General features: G+C 48.0%; 1 protein-coding gene across 1 annotated transcript in view; it reads right to left on the bottom strand.

Moving 5' to 3' along the window:
- FNDC3B (fibronectin type III domain containing 3B) overlaps positions 1-14,629 on the bottom strand; it is a 174,287-nt gene extending 159,658 nt beyond the window's left edge. Inside the window, exon 1 of the mRNA XM_084530178.1 lies at positions 14,416-14,629. The gene's annotated coding sequence lies outside the window, so the exon portion shown is untranslated. The remainder of the gene's footprint in view (positions 1-14,415) is intronic.
- Positions 14,630-15,681: the final 1,052 nt, after the last annotated feature.

Here is a 15,681-nt window from a genome sequence, read left to right on the forward strand (position 1 = left end):
CTCTATCAGCTCTGGCTTCTAACAAAGAAGGACATTACTTAAAGCCAATGTTGTGAGGAACTCCCATAGTCCTGGGCACAACCTGGAATCCAACACACAAATATGGACCTATTATAGATCCCTCTCTCTCTATTATTTATTCACAGCTCAGTGTTTTTGCATTAGAGTCGTGCCTGCACTTCAAAGCATGCCACTCCTCCGCCTGGAGCAAAGGGGAGCCGTGAGGAGGCAGTCAGACAGCCAAGGACAATCACTTCAAGTCAAACATCCCCTTCACCATTTCGGGCTTCAACATAAGCAGATCACAGCTCAGCTGCGTTCTGTCTGAACTTTTATCTCCTACCAATGCTGCAGTAATTATCCCTGACAAAAGACAGACATTAATTAACAAGCAGTGACCAAGCTTTATCTACAAAACACTTTCTTCCCATTTGCCTGAAGTTGTCATTATGAAATACCACATTTTAGCAGCAAATAATCAGGAGATGCTCTTACCACACAGAGTTAAAACGTATAAATTGACAGCCACGGCTGGACAGCCCCAGGTAAGAAGGGAGAGCACAAGACCAACCTCTCTCCTGAAACAGCACAGGAGAACTGCTGGGCGCAGGGCTGCCAGGGTGCCCCGAAGAGCAGCCAGGATGGGGAGAGCCCCTGCCTGCAGCTTGTACGGCTTCTTCAGCTCCTGGCTCTTGCTGCTTTTGCCGTACGTGGCACTCCGGTGACGACGAGGTGGCTGGCAGTGCAGTGTTCCTCACGCTGAGTAAATATAAAGACAGACAAGATCTCCGCCTAAAGCTGCTCAGGAGAAAGAGGGAAGAGCTCTTCTGAAACCCTTTCTTAGAGAGGACAAAACAGCCCCTCCCATCAAATCTGAAAAACAAAAAAGCAGTTTCGGAGGATGAAGAAATTTCGATATCCTGACAGGTAGCTAAATGACTCAGTCCCCTCCTCTTTAAGAAAAAAAAGAAATGAACTTGTCAAAGCGTTCTTTAAATCAGCTATTGCTTATGAAGGCAGACTACAGGAACTCCACACCCAGTAGAAAGGTGCCACAACACCGAGGAGACCTGGAGAAGGTCTCACCTCTGACGTTTGTGTGTCCCCGTTAGCACCCCACACGTGCCCCTGAAGCGCAGCAGAAGCGGTGGCAGCAGCTTACAGGCCTTACAGGCCGCGGCCACGCACGTCTTTGTACATCTACCCAAAGGCGTGCAGAGGTGGGTCACAGCACCTCCCCTCCTTGTACCACGATGTTTAACTAAGGGAGGTGAGCCTTCAAGTTCTGTAGGGCAAATACTTGTGGAACAGTTTCCTCCCAAACAGCCTACAGCGCGCTGAGAGCTATCGGATTTACGCCACACAAACGTAATTTATGCCACACAAACGTATTTCAAACGTAGCTTGAAGAGCAAACAAAGGCTTCCCTGCACTGTAAAAAAAACTCTTGGTTTTATTAGCCTTCTGGATCCTGCACACCCAACCCTCTCCACAGCTGGGACCTTCATCGCCACGGCCCGTCAGGGTCGCCCCGTGAGGGCTTTCCAGTCAGCACGGCCATCACGTATTGTGGCTGGGAAATGCACAGCACTTAGTGCATGCTCCTTACGTTTAAAAACAACGGGTGCTTATTTCCCAAAACTGATCAGAATTGAAAGGGGAAAACTGAGGTTTAACTACATTATAGATGTAAGGCTTCTGTTGGTTTGTTTAAAAAGAGGATTATGAAAGAAAAAGTTTGATCCTCTCATTTAAAGAAGAGGGAAACTTTGGCTAAAAACCTATCCTGATTCAGTGGTAAAATGAAGACAGTTTAAATGTAATGCAGAATAAAAATGGGTAAAGGAGAAAAAGAAGAACAGACAGTGATCAAAGTGAACTAAAACTACAGAAAATTGGTGAGTGAGGGCAAGACAAATCAGAAATAAAAATGGTCACAACTTGTAGGACACCAGAAGACAAGCTATGCTTTTAAAATAAATTTGGAAGGCCTGAAATCTAATAGTGGTACAACCCCACAGCAAGGCAGACATGAAAATACAGCTAATGATGCTGGCTTCAAAACAAAGCATTTAATAAGTTTTTCCACTTGGTATTTGGAAAGAGGCACAGAACACACTTGTAGCATGGAGATGGGTTATCTCAGTGACGAAGTCAGCCCCAAATTTTGGGGTTCAGGCCTGATCCAGCCCCTGGCATGGCCCTGTCACTGACAGCAGGCCCGGACCCAGCGGGTTGGGGCAGAACGCACTGATCCCATGGCACCGGCTGGGAGGGGAACGGGACGCCCGGTGCCATTACATGCCATTAGTGGGCACAGCCTCCAGATAAAACAATCAGAAGGCAACGGAGGCTCCTGCCGATAAGGAACTGGGAGATAGGAACATAATCGACAACGTTGTTCTACTAAAACAGGTCCTGTCAAACAAATCCGAGCGCGCTCCGTGAGGAGGTTACGCGTTCGGTGGGTAAGGGCAGCTGCGTTAGCGTGTCTGCTCTGCCTCCCGCTCAGTGCCAGGCCACGCTGATAAAGGAGCTAGCACTGCTCCAGCTAAATGAAATACCTCCCGTGCAGTAAGAACCGGCCAGCTGACAGAGCACAGCTTAACCCGAGGGCTGGCAGCGTGTTTGGGAAGGAGCCGTACCACAGGTGTCGGCACGCCACCAGCACCAGCGCAGCACTGCAGGATTGATAGGGGTCCCAGACACCACAGAACAGCAAGAACCAGACAGAAGCCAGGCAGATCAGAGCCGGGCACAACAATAAAAACAAAAACCCCCAGACGAGCCATGGGTGTAGATGGGATCATCCAGTGAACAGCATTTCCTCCGCTTATGGAAATTGGAGAGGCCACAGACCCCTGCCCCTGCTTGATGGGGGCATCTTGCAGCCCTGGGGAGCTCTCAAAGCACCTCCTGCTCTGCCACAAGGGTCTCACCCACAGCTCCGTGCCAGGTACTGCTCCTGCCTCTTCCCCTTTCCAGGGGACACGTCTGGCAGATGTTTTGGCAGCAGCTAGGTGACGGAGGGAGGCTCGCTGAGCTGTGCCAGGCAGCAGCTCACATCCAGGAGCTGCCCTCTGCAAGTTTGCTGGGCTTTTGTTTCAAGTCTCCAGCCCTGATGGGTGCAAACAAGCCCCCAGTTCTTCCACATTAACACAAAAATAAATAACTTCCCCTCCACTCCCCCCCAAGTAGCTCATAAATAAAAGCACGTTGCATGATTTTACATGTTATCAATATGTCTCATTTAAAGAGAAACCTGACTATTTGGAACAAAACCCCCCAAAACTCAGCTCAGGCACTAAAAGCAGCTCTGCCAACACGCTCCTGGGAGCCCTTGTAAGAGGGCAACGCTCAGACGAAAGCTGCACAAGGACTTGCTGCCTGATCCTCTCCCCAAGAAATGTTAACTACCCCCTGACAAAAGCACATCTGCTGAGAAAGGGAACAGCACAGGCCAGTATTAAAGCAATTTCAGTCCACCTACCAAGCAATTAGCTAGATGATGGCTTCACTGCATGATGATTTTTCTTCTTCCCGAGTACTGGTGCAAGCATAAGAAGTAATTTGTTGTGTTTGTACAGCTACTCTCGATGTTGCAGGTGACCCACTTTGAGTTCTCCTTTCCATGTTGCAGAAAATATTTATACTTTAGCACTGCACATCTGTTCACTAATCTATTTCATTTTTTCCCCTTTAAACATTCACGTTGTATTTCAGGGTACAATCCACCTCCCAACAAATATAGATTCAGATATTTTGATTTTTAAATACTGAAAGTCACATTTGTGAAATACTGATCTTGTTATTTCTAATTTTTTTTCTAAGCCAAAGCATAAACAAAGTTTATCTTGTATTCTGATTTTGCTTTGAAGTCTGTGATTATCCCGAAATTAAAACGCCCCTTCCTAGAGGTTATCATTAGTACAATTTTGGATACAAACCTTCGGGCTTTACTCTGGTAAGCGATCCACTGCTTCCACAAAGCAGTCCTGGAAAACACCTTTATCGTTTGACCTGGTATTCAAAGCTCTTTGAAAACTACTTTTCTCCTCTTCTGAAGTTATGCTACATCAGGATCTTCTACCAGTAAATAAATATCCATAACAGCATATAGGAATGAAATTCCACTGTGACCATAGCTGTATACTGAAAAAACATTTTTCTTATGTCCATTCCTTAAAGAAGTATTTTGCTTTGCTTTTTAATTTTGCTGTTGCAACAAACGTGTGAAGTATTTCCACCACATAATATGCCAGGACAGGTCTTTTTCTGTCCTCACACTTCACTGAAACCAGTCTTCCACTTGTACACTCATTATTCGTCCATGAAATTCCTGATGCCACGTATTGTTTCACAGCTGTGCTTGAATCTCTGTGTTAGAACTAGTCAAGTCTTCCTGCTGGCCGCAAGACGTCTCCTACTTGGACAGCTGGACTGGTTGTAGACTAAGTTTTTTGATCAAATTCTGCAGAAGTGTTTTATTTATTGATAGCTTTATGATAGATACTCATCTGCTGAAACTGCCTTTTGGCTTAAGCAGTCCTTCACGTCTCTGTGTTGTTTATGTCTCTGGCGGATTTACAGCCAGCGATTACTCCTGTGAGGCCTTGCTGCGGAGCCAGGACACTGAAGCACAATTAAGACTTTTATTTTCCATTAATTATATTTTTTTAAAAAAGCATTCTCCCGAGGACAGAAGTGAATGAATGTTGACAGATCCAATCCGCCATCCCTATATGCTTTCTGACTGAGTACAAAAATCCCAGAATCACAGACTGGTTTGGGTCAGAAGGGGCCTCAAGGCCCCCAGCTCCCTCCTGCCACGAGCAGGGACATCTCGAAGCCCATCCAGCCTGGCCTTGGGCACTGCCAGGGATGGGGCAGCCCACAGTAAAGAATTTCTTCCTGATGTCTAATCTAAACCTCCCCTCTTTCAGTTTAAGGCAGCTCCCCCCTGTCCTGTCACTTCTTTCCCTGAGCACCAGTCCCTCCCCAGTTCCCCTGCCTTTAGGCACTGGCAGGCACCCATAAGGTCTCTCCAGAGCCTTCTCCTTGTCCCCTTATACTAACCCAGCAACTCAGGATGCACTGAAACAAAGTTTTATACTAGAAAAATTTATGGGAGGAAAAAGGGAGCAGACAAATGGGGAGTTACTAAGAGAGAGGGCAAAGGACCGAGATATCTGCCAGTGGAGACAAGGCCGTAACAGTCTGGAAGGTCAGAGAAACTGAAAAATGTTTTACAGCAACTTTTTCGAGCATAATATCATTCTGTCTGACTGCATAATCAAGAAATGCCAAAAGGAAGTGAAACTGTTGATGTCTAACTTTGGTGTTTTGTATGTACAAATATTGCCTTTCCAGTAACATAGCAGCTCTCACACATCCACTGAAGCAACCTATTCAGAGGCAGAAAAATTAAAACGTAGCCGTCTTGTATGTTAAAGAGATTGTGGTTGCACAAGCATCTGGATGACTTGACTGCTGTGTTTTATCCAAGAGAGATGGCTGCTGTGGAAAAGATCAGAGGTCCTGGCGGTTACACGCGGCACGGCGCTCCTCGCCCCGCTCCGTCCAGCTGCAGAATTTCCACTCCCAGGACCATTTCCTGCCCACTGAGCGAGCAGCTGAAGACCTGGACAAGAATGTCCAGCTCTGTTAACCAAGAGGGGAGAGGGTACAGATCAAACACTGTGCACACGAAACCCTGCAGAAGGAAGAAAATTGAATTAGGCCCCAAGACTCTCCACGGCAGAGGTGCTAGCAGCTGGGGGTGCGCTGACAACCACTGCCCCAGCGGGACACACCGACCTCACGGACAGGCTTCAGAGAGGAACAGATCTGCTCTCTACGCCTAAAAGTCAGAGGATGTTTATCTTTTGTGCAGTCATCAGAAGCACCAGTGAACTTAATAAGCAGTAATAAAGATCCGTTACAGCAGCATACGGAGTTACAAAAACAAACACGCGCAGAGCGGAATCAAACAAGTCGAGTTTGCTCCAAGCTGACACGCAAGGAAGAAGCAGCAAGGCTCGTTTCATGTAATAACACGAGCGTCATTGACAACTCAGATCACTTCTGCCCAACTTTCATAGAAGTTCTGTTTTGCTGAGAACCTCAGCATTTGACTTCTTCCTCCTTAGCCATGAAGTTCCCTGTTCATCACTTACGGCCAATAATTAACACTACAGCCCGGCTGTTCATTAACAGCGCTGTCCTAGATGGTCACGAAGGAACATACCACTCAGCAGCCAAACACCTCAGCGATCCATTTATCTCCCCAGCAGCCTGGTGTGGTCCAGCACCGTGCCAGAATAATGCAGCACGACGTGAGCTGTGTCCCTGTGGATAAATCCATAGGATGTTTGTGACTCCCGGTAAGACACCATTCCCTCAACGGCAGCTGAAGCTAACCAGAAGGTGAAGTATCAAGGCATTTTCGTTTGGTCCTCCAGGTGTTTTTGTGGCGTGTTTTTTGTTTTGTTTTTTAGCTGGTTGGTTTGTTTTCATCGGCATTGAGGTCCTCTTGAACTGAAACGCATTTTAGTTTTATAACAAATAAACCAAGAGGAAAACATACAAACAAAGTTGCGTAACAGGGCAATTAATCCTCCCCCCTCAGAAGATCTAACGTGTATTTCCACCTGGTAAGAGATAAGCTTGAACTTTTCAGAAGGGAGCTTAAAGCCTGCAGTTCCATGGCACGTACTGCAAGTGGAGGGTCACTTCCTTAGGTTTCGAGATATTTTGCACTGATCAAGAATCTCAAACGTTGTTAAACACCAGAGTTTATAGAGCAAAGTATCTGTAACACCGGTTCCCTTTTCCCTCCTCCAAAGCACAGAAGATCTGAGGACATACATACATTGTCTTGTCCTAAATGAACAACCTTAACACAAACAGACAAGTTAAATTGAACGCCATCACTTATTTTGAATTTAGTTTTTTTTTGGCATCTCTTTCTCTTAATCACAGATACCACCAAACTTTCTGCAACTTCGAACAGTTTTAGGTTGCTCTCCAGGCCCAAGCTCTCTGCAGACCATCCACGGTGCTGTAAGCCACTGGCAGCTCAACTCTTCCCATCCTCGTCACCCCTGGGTCTCAGTGTGCTACCTCCTACACATCACTGCCAAAACACGAGGTCACTTCAGTGCGTTTCCAATTTCTCATTTTCTTTTCTGTAACTCTTTGTCCATAAACACCCTTAACAAACAAGCAGAAAACTTCTGGCCTGTTTCTCTAAACCAGCTCCTGGAAGACACCCACGGACTTCTCCCTGCACGGATGGCCGGTGGATGCTATTAACCGTGACACAACCTAACAGCTGAGAGCAGTGCTCCGCGCTCCTGCTGGGTCAGACTTGGGCTCTTCTGGAAGCACTCAGGGCCCACACACCACAGCCTTCCTGTGTCATTTGGACCCACTTCACAGCCAAGACTTCGCCACCTTCACCGTGAGGCTGAGCACACGCCCACTGCACGTGTGGAAGGACACGTTTCCCCCCACAAATAACCTGGTATCCACATGCCTGCATTTTTACTCATGCAAGGGCCACAGGTCACACCCTGGCGTGATGGCGAGCACGGAGCAGAAGGAGCAGGACAGCAGGAAGGCAGTGCACCGCAGCGACACTGCTGCACCCATCCCTCGCCCACATCTGAAGTGCTCCAGAGGAGACAGCAAGCAGCATGCCCAAAAAGCACTGTGCATCTCTCTCTTTGGTTCCCTTGCCTGCCAGGTGCACTCACCGCCAGCTGCTCAGGGGGACGTTTCCTCTTGGCACCACGTGCTGCTCCGCAGCCCTGCTCCACATCACGAGGGCACCCGTAAGCTCCCTGCGTGACTGAGGGTGGCTTTTCGACTGCTGTACAGCCATACAGGAATATAAATCATGCTAAGATATAATTAAAAAGGGAACCCTATCTTGGTATCAGAAACCAAAGTTAGCTAATGAATAAGCTTGCTAAAGAAAGGAGAGGCGAGTGGCGCGCTGAAAAAAGCAGAAGTCCTCTGCTGGCAGAGCTCAAAGCAGAAGCAGATGCTGTGAAAACCCAGAGTAAGAAGCTGTTGCTCCTTTTCCTTGTTTTTTGACTGAGATGCTGCATCTTCTATTTTCTTGTGCTGGAATGTTAAAGACTTGTAACTCCCCAAGGCAGGCTTTGAAAGCAGGTTTCTTAGTCAACCTGTCAGTGCAGAAGACTTGGTACAGCTCAGTGTTCCCCACTGAATCCCACACGGGATGGCCCCAAGGAAGCCTGCCCTCAGGAAGTGTGCTGTCACCCTTCAGCTAGTGCAAACGAGTACGAACAAACTTCCCACCTTAAAACCCACAGCTTCAACTCCATCTCTGGTTATAGGCAGTGCTGTGCATTGGAGGAACAGCACCAACACATTTTGGTGAAAAACACCTTGCTTTCTACCCCTCTTTCCAATTTTAATACAATTAATAAAAAGGTATCTACTGGAATGAGACTATCAAAGCATTTCCTTGGAGCTTTGAGTATCTTGCAAGGCAACAGGATATTAATACGTGAAGCGGATTAAGAATGGGGGGAAACCAGACCAAGAGTTTCAGTGCTCAAGCCAAACCATTCAAAGCACAGGAGAAAACAAAACCCAACAAGGTAACTACTCACCTACAACAAGAACAGGGCCACGATCACACGCGATTATTTAACTGTGTCTCAAGCCTGGTTCTGAGTTGAAATAGATCTAGCAGCATCAGGTACAAGATATATTCTGATTTGCCTGATCTTGTCACGAAAGCATTGCTATTAGCTGCGCTGGGGCAGTGACAAAGTGCTCGCACATCTTTATTTGCAGGGGTTTATTTTGACCTGTAAAGCGATCCTACAGTTACCAGCTCACATCACTCGCTCCATTTAGCAAAGTTCACCCACATGTAAGTGCTTCAGGATTTAAAACACATTTTCAGAAAAGAACTAGCAAAATACCCAGGCAAAAGGCAGCACTGTGCTGGGAAAAACACAATTACTCTGCTGCCTGAAGTCTGAAGGGAGGTGCAAGAGCACTTCAAGGCCACCCGCAGCCCCTCGTGGTCCACCAGGTAAGTCTCCTTGCAGCACCTGACCAGCACCCAGACAAAGTCTGAAGACAAAGCAAAGGGAGACCGGTCTCGCTTTCCATTTCAGGATGTGAACAGAAGCAGCCTGCTTACGAATCCAGTCCTTTTTAGCATGCCTGAAAGAACCAAACAGCAAGCACTTACAGAATGCTCCCAGTTTGTTGGCACACTGAACCACATCGTTTACAGGCTGGTGTGTGCCATTCTCATCTGCTTTAATTAACACACAGGTACTGTCCAGCGAGAGAGGTCTCTGTTCTTACTTGCAGACCATTCACTCTTTTTCAAGACAGTACCAAGAAGCATTTCGTACTGACATCCATGCAAACCAGAACGCTGTCACACACGTCTTGAGGAAGTGAAGCCCAAGCTGCGCGCTTTTGATTTCCATTTGATTTTCATTTCATTTTCTTTGATTTTCAGTCCCACCACCTCTCTCAGTATTTACAGAGAGATGCTGGGGAAATTCAGGCTGCTGAGCTCAGGCATTGCACACCCAGAACCTAGAACCTCTGCAGTTCTGATCGTGTCACGGCTGCTAATCTACTCTAACAAAGTGATGCTTTTGCTCACTTGCTTGTATCAAGACATCAAAAGTAATTCTCTGCTGTAAGTTGATGTTACATGATGCTGCAAAAAATAAAAATAAAATAAAAAAAATACAGGCTCACCAAAAGGAAACCTATTCGGCACTCTCCTTCTCTGCAAACACTATCATCTTTTTTCTCTGCTGCATTATTCCACATCAATAAATAAATAACAAGCAAAAAGCAACGTGTAATGCTTCATAACCACCAGCACAAGTGTCAGCAAGCATAAGGTCACTTATGCTATATGAATTGCCATCGAATAGGCATTTGGTTCCACAATAAAGGTTACAAGTAAAGTGGAATAAGTTCTGGCAGTTAGAAGAGAAATGGTTAGGTAATCCTGAAGCACATTAGGACGACAACTCTCTATTCCTCTGCTGCTTCTGCTACTGAGATTTAAAAAACAAAAACCAAACAAAAAAACAACAACAACAAAAAAAACCAACATGTATCACAGCATCGTACTTCTCTGTGTTAAGCTTGAAGAAAGAAATCACGCAGAAGTACTGAGGGCAAAAGATAACACAGAGATTTAGATTACGACACAGACTGTTAGCATTACAGGGAATAGGGAGCTACCACGTCAAGTCAACACGCCCATGCCAAGAAACCTACAAATGCTACAAACCAAGCAGAATGAGCTTGACGTTTTGCTAGCTCAGATGAAAAGCATGGGGAGAGCTGTCCCCGACATTCCGAGGCCCTCTGAGGGTGGCGAGGGTCATCTAAAATTGTTGCTTGCTGGAGTTTTTATTAACAGCCTCTTGAGAGCCATTTCTTTTTTCTCCTTTCAAAACATTCCATATGAAACATTTCTGAAAGCATGAAGTACATGTTTAAATATATACATACACACACGTCCTATTATTAGAGCCCTGTGCGAGGACCTAATAATAGCCACGTCCATAGTCACGCTTCAGGCATTTACAGGAGCTACGTACGAAGCACTCAAGGTACGCGCTCCTCTGCCCCAGAAGGGCTATGCGCTGAGGCAGGTGTGTGTGTAATTTCTCTAGGCTATCACCTGTGATCCCAGAAAATTTGTGGGTTTGATTTTGAATAACTGAAATTAAAAATCAAAAAACAACAGTGGCTGAAATCCCAATCTCAGTCCATTGTGATGAAGCAGATGCCGGAACAAGTAAATGCCACAAACCTGGACCAACTGCCACCTCTGTTCTCTTTTAAAAATATTTATTTATAGACATTGCATATAAATAAAAACATACACGATTAGGAATCATTTTTCACTTCATACTACATAAATAAAAGAGCATTATACATAACAGCACTCTAATAAGAGGAGTATCCACAGGGTAACCTCCCCCATATACCACATTATGAATTGTCACTGCTAGAAACCCAAGTGCCAAGTGTCTCCTGTGCACGTGGTGCAGCAGTTGGCTTGTTCCCCATTACCCACTGATACACAACACAATTTCCTTGTGAATAAAGGATTCCTCAGATCAAACACAGTCAGCACATCCCTCAACAAGCGGCATGTTTTAACCTCCAAGCTTTTCGATGCAAAAGGTGATCCATCCTCCCACAGCACGAAACGCCACGCAGACACACTCAAAGCCACATCACCTGGACCCGCTGGGGAACGCTCTTGCTCAGGAACAGACTTTAACACAGACTACACTTTTCTCCCAAACTCGCTCAATAGCACCGTAGTTTTCCACCCAGAGCAGAGCGCAGATTTAACATCTGCAGCAGCACTTCTGCAAGGCAGCTAATTTCTCCAATGCCCTTACAAACTGCACAATAAATCAGGTTTAATTAGTTTGTGCTTTTTTTTTTTTTTTCCTGGCAGCCTCTTCTCCAATAAAGAAGGGGCACGCACCCTTCATTTCGCACAGAGGCACTCAGAACAAATTGGTGAACATGCGAACTGCCACATTTCAGCTGGCAAATGTTTGCGGAGTTATCTGTTTTCCACCACCCAAACATTCCTGCCTGTAGATGGCCTGTTACCGTTGTGTATCTATCGTCTCCTATTTCGACTGTTGTTTGAAGAACTTCCCTCTTCCCACATACCTTCCATCTCCAGGGACAGATCACACAGCGACACTAACCCTTGGCCGTAAACAACATTACTTTTGATATTCCTGGCTCTGAAGGATTCCCCACTGCTGCTGTTGAGCGCTGCAGACGAGATCACCTATGCAAAGTTAGCTCTGCAACGGGTTTGCAGAGCTCTGCCCCGCTGGTATTCTGCACAGCTGAGATTTACACAGAGGTTTGCTGGCTTCCTGCACTATTTATTTTATTTGCTGTACACTGAAGTCACAGTTGTTTATAATAGCCTTCAGTAACTCGCAGTATGTTCCGATACGCTGCGACGCTCGATTTCCAGACTCGCTGCCTGCTACCACGGCATTCTTGGTCGAGAGGCCGGGATTCTCTTCCAGGGCAGACTGGACTGCCAGTCCTCGCGCTTCCCAGGGTCACTCCAGTTTTCCTCACGTCTGCTCTGCCGAGAGGAGCAGCTAACTACACTGTGGAAAGTAATTTGCTTTACTCAGCTGCATCTGGGTTCTGAGACTTTTATGTAATTACAAGTATTTTGTACAAATTAGGAACCTCACACTACACACTGATTCATACCGTAAACTTTGCTTCTGCACTAGCGCTCACCAGACTGACAAGCTACATTTTTGAGGGAAAAGCCCATTACACTAATTGGGAAGTTCATGAATACAACCACACACAACTCTGCTCCACGATCTGTATATATTTTCTTGCACAGATTTATCAATCATAAAAGTTTAACTAACCCTAACCACTCCTCCCTCATTAAAGGGCTTAATGGAATTGAAAAAGTAAGAAGGAAAAAAATGTGTCTCTGCTAGGAAGAGGCACTAGGTGAGAGTCTTCAAGTTCACCAAATGTTGTACGTAGAATGAAAGTACAAGAACAAACGCAATTCAGACTTGGAGTTACAACCTCTGCTTATAGATATAATGTTTGCAGTACGAAGTCACAGCTCCAAGCTTCTCAGCTACAGCAGAATAGCAGCTTATTTTGGACACTAACTTTCTTCATTTCTTCGACTTCAGCCAACTATAGGCTAACGGTATGAAAAAAAAAACCCTCATTGCTGTCCCAGCAGTGACCTCAAACCCAAACCAGATGAGTCCTAACGGCTCAAAAAAAATGTAAAATGTATTAACATCCACATAGACTCATCCCTGCGCTACATTATGAGCGTAAACTAGCTGGGAGACACTAGGCGGGGAAGAACAATATATGGTGCTTCTGGGGCTGTTGGCATTGCTGTCACAGCAGGGTCCCGATACAACTACAATCACAAACGCTTCAGAACTAATGAGAGGGAACCACAGAGCGCTGAAGATTAGGAGAAAAACACTAACAGACTGCTTCTGTGCGAGACCCTACATGACCCCGGGAGCACGGCCAAGAATCATTCTCTTATTGGTAGCACCGGTTGCACGCAGGTGCCAGAGGGCTGAGAGCACGGACGGAGAGGCTAGGGCAGGCAGGGTGCTTCCCTTCACGGGGGGCAGCCCGTCTGTGCCTGCCGAGGCCCCCAGGGGTGATGCATTTACCAGGGGATGATGCATTTATCCAGGTAATGATGCATTTGTCCAGGGATGAGGGCTCCCCACCAGCACACCCCGTGCGCGGGGCGGCAGCAGCTCGCCCCCATCAGCGGGGCTGAGCCCCAGCCTGCTCTGCCAGGCCAGCTGGGGAAGAAAAAAGGTTGAGAAATCGCGTTCTAGCCCTGAAAATGTGTGTGAGTTTGGAATCCCATTACGTAGCGTTGTTCAGCTCAGGTCAGACTGGTTGAACGCCTCCCAGGAGCGGACGTGTTACCCCCGCTGAGCCCTGGGCTCTGTGGCCGGGGACAGAGCCGCTGGGGCTGCGGGCACAGACGCGGGTGCCGCGCTCAGAAACCTGGCACCGGGTGCAGGAAGACGGCAACGACCAACACCACGCGCACAAAAAGCCCAAAAAAACGCTGAAAAAGAAACTTTGATTTTTCTGTAGCTTCGCTTCCCTGTTCGCGAAGGAACAACTCGCACTGCCAGGCGCTGGGCCGGTACTTTTGGGTACTCGGGCAAGGAGAAACGCAATCGAAACCCCAAAAATCACTGCTAGGGAGCGAGGCTCACAGACAGCTGGGGTACAGGGCTCGGCACAGTGGCTCCCACCCCAACTCCCTTCACCAAACCCTATTTACACAGCGCATTTCTGCGAACCGGGCCAGGGAGCGGGGATGCAGCTGTGCTCCTAGCCCACGAGAGGTTAAGCTTTTAACAGCCTCTCTCCTTTTTTTTTTTTTTTTTTCCGTTCCGCCTGCTGGTAGCATGCCATTTTACAGAGGTGTCTGGCGAGCCGAGCCCCGAGCCGCCAGCATTTTCCTCCCCGAAAGGGAACCGAGGGAGGGGAAGGAGAAGGCCGGGACGGGGCGAAGTTGCTGGGTGCTGTCCCCAGCCGTGCCCAGGGCTCCGGGGCTCCTCCACCTGCCCGGGGAGCCTCCAGGGAGGGCAGGGGGAGCCGTGGGGACCCCAACTTTCCGCCCAGCCCCGCGGGGCGCGGCCGCCGCCCCGCCGGGGAACAAAAGGGCCGGGGCGGCCGCGGCTCCCCGCGGCGGGGGACGCGGCTCCGAGCCCAGCCCGGCTGCCCCGAGCCCTGCCCAGCCTCAAGCAAACCCGAGCGGGGAGCTCCGAGCCTCGGCGGGCTGCCGGGAGGCGCCGTGCTTACCTAGCGGGGTGCTGGTGCGGGGCGAGCCGAGCCGAGCCGAGCCGAGCCGGGCAGGGCAGGGCAGGGCAGGGCCGGCGGTGAGTCCCGGCTAGCTGCAGCGAGCGGCAGGAGGGCTCGGCGGGGATGCCGCCATGTCAGTGATGTCGGCACCACATGGGGCCCGCGGCCGGCCCACGCTACCGAGCGCTCTGGAGTAGAGGCTCCCGCCCAAAAGCCGCCTGACGAGAGCGGGCGGCGGCGCCCGGGCCTCCCGCTCCGCCCCGCTCCTCCCCGGGGCGGCCCCGCTGCCTCTCCCCGGCCCCCGGAGCCCGGCCCGGCCCTGCCTCACGGCACCCCCTGCTCATGGCAGCCCCGCTATGCAGGGCTGTTGGGCCGGGCCCCGCTCCCCAGATCGGCTCCTTCTGCCTCAAAACGCCCCCCGAACTTCACGCTGCTTTCCCTCCGTCACAAGTCTCTTCAATCTCCTCTTTCCCCAGAGCCTCTCCCCGCGGTGTCTCCCCGTATTGCCGCCAGCTTCCATGAAAATGCCCCTAATTTGCTTTGGGATTGACTGATGGGACCTCTTCTTGTCGAAACTCACACTAGAAAACATCACTTCATACATAAAAGTTCAGTAAAACCCAAACGTCATACCCAACCAGGCCGGCTATTTTTATATTAACTGACCAAAGTACAGCAAAAAAATAAAAAAGATCTGAAATAGATAGTTCCTGTGAAAACAGAAAATTAGCATTTTCACATGGGAAAGATTTTTCGGTGTGAAATGGCCAGCCAGCACTAAGTATTGTTCATTGTTAATTGCAAAAACTTTTGTAATGAATAAAATCTAAAAGCAGGAAAATGTTTTGTTTTATTAGTGACCCAAAACATGCAGACTTTTTGATGATCCTGGATTGAGTTACAGGGTCAGATGAGATTAATTATTCACTAGGGTGGTAAAGCCTTTACTTGGTCCTGCAGGCTGTTTTGTGAGGGAAAAGATAGAGAAAAGGGAAAGAGGTGGTGCAGGCAAGAGGGAACGTGTTGGTTTAGAAAGGACAAAATCCCTGGCCTGAGTTAGAAACGTACAAAAAGATTAAATTGAAGAGTAAACAAAATCAAACGTAAAGATAGGGAAATGAAAATAAGTACAGGAGAGGAAGGAAACGAAACCTCAGGGCTGATTTTTAGCTTTTTTGTCAGAGGAGGGTTAGGTCCAAGCACATTCACATTTGGAGAATCAAAACAGGCTCGGAGTGTAGGGACATTTGGTGAGTTGTCACTTCC

The sequence above is a fragment of the Aythya ferina genome (genome assembly GCF_964211825.1).
Source record: "Aythya ferina genome assembly, chromosome: 9".
Lineage (NCBI taxonomy): Eukaryota > Metazoa > Chordata > Aves > Anseriformes > Anatidae > Aythya > Aythya ferina.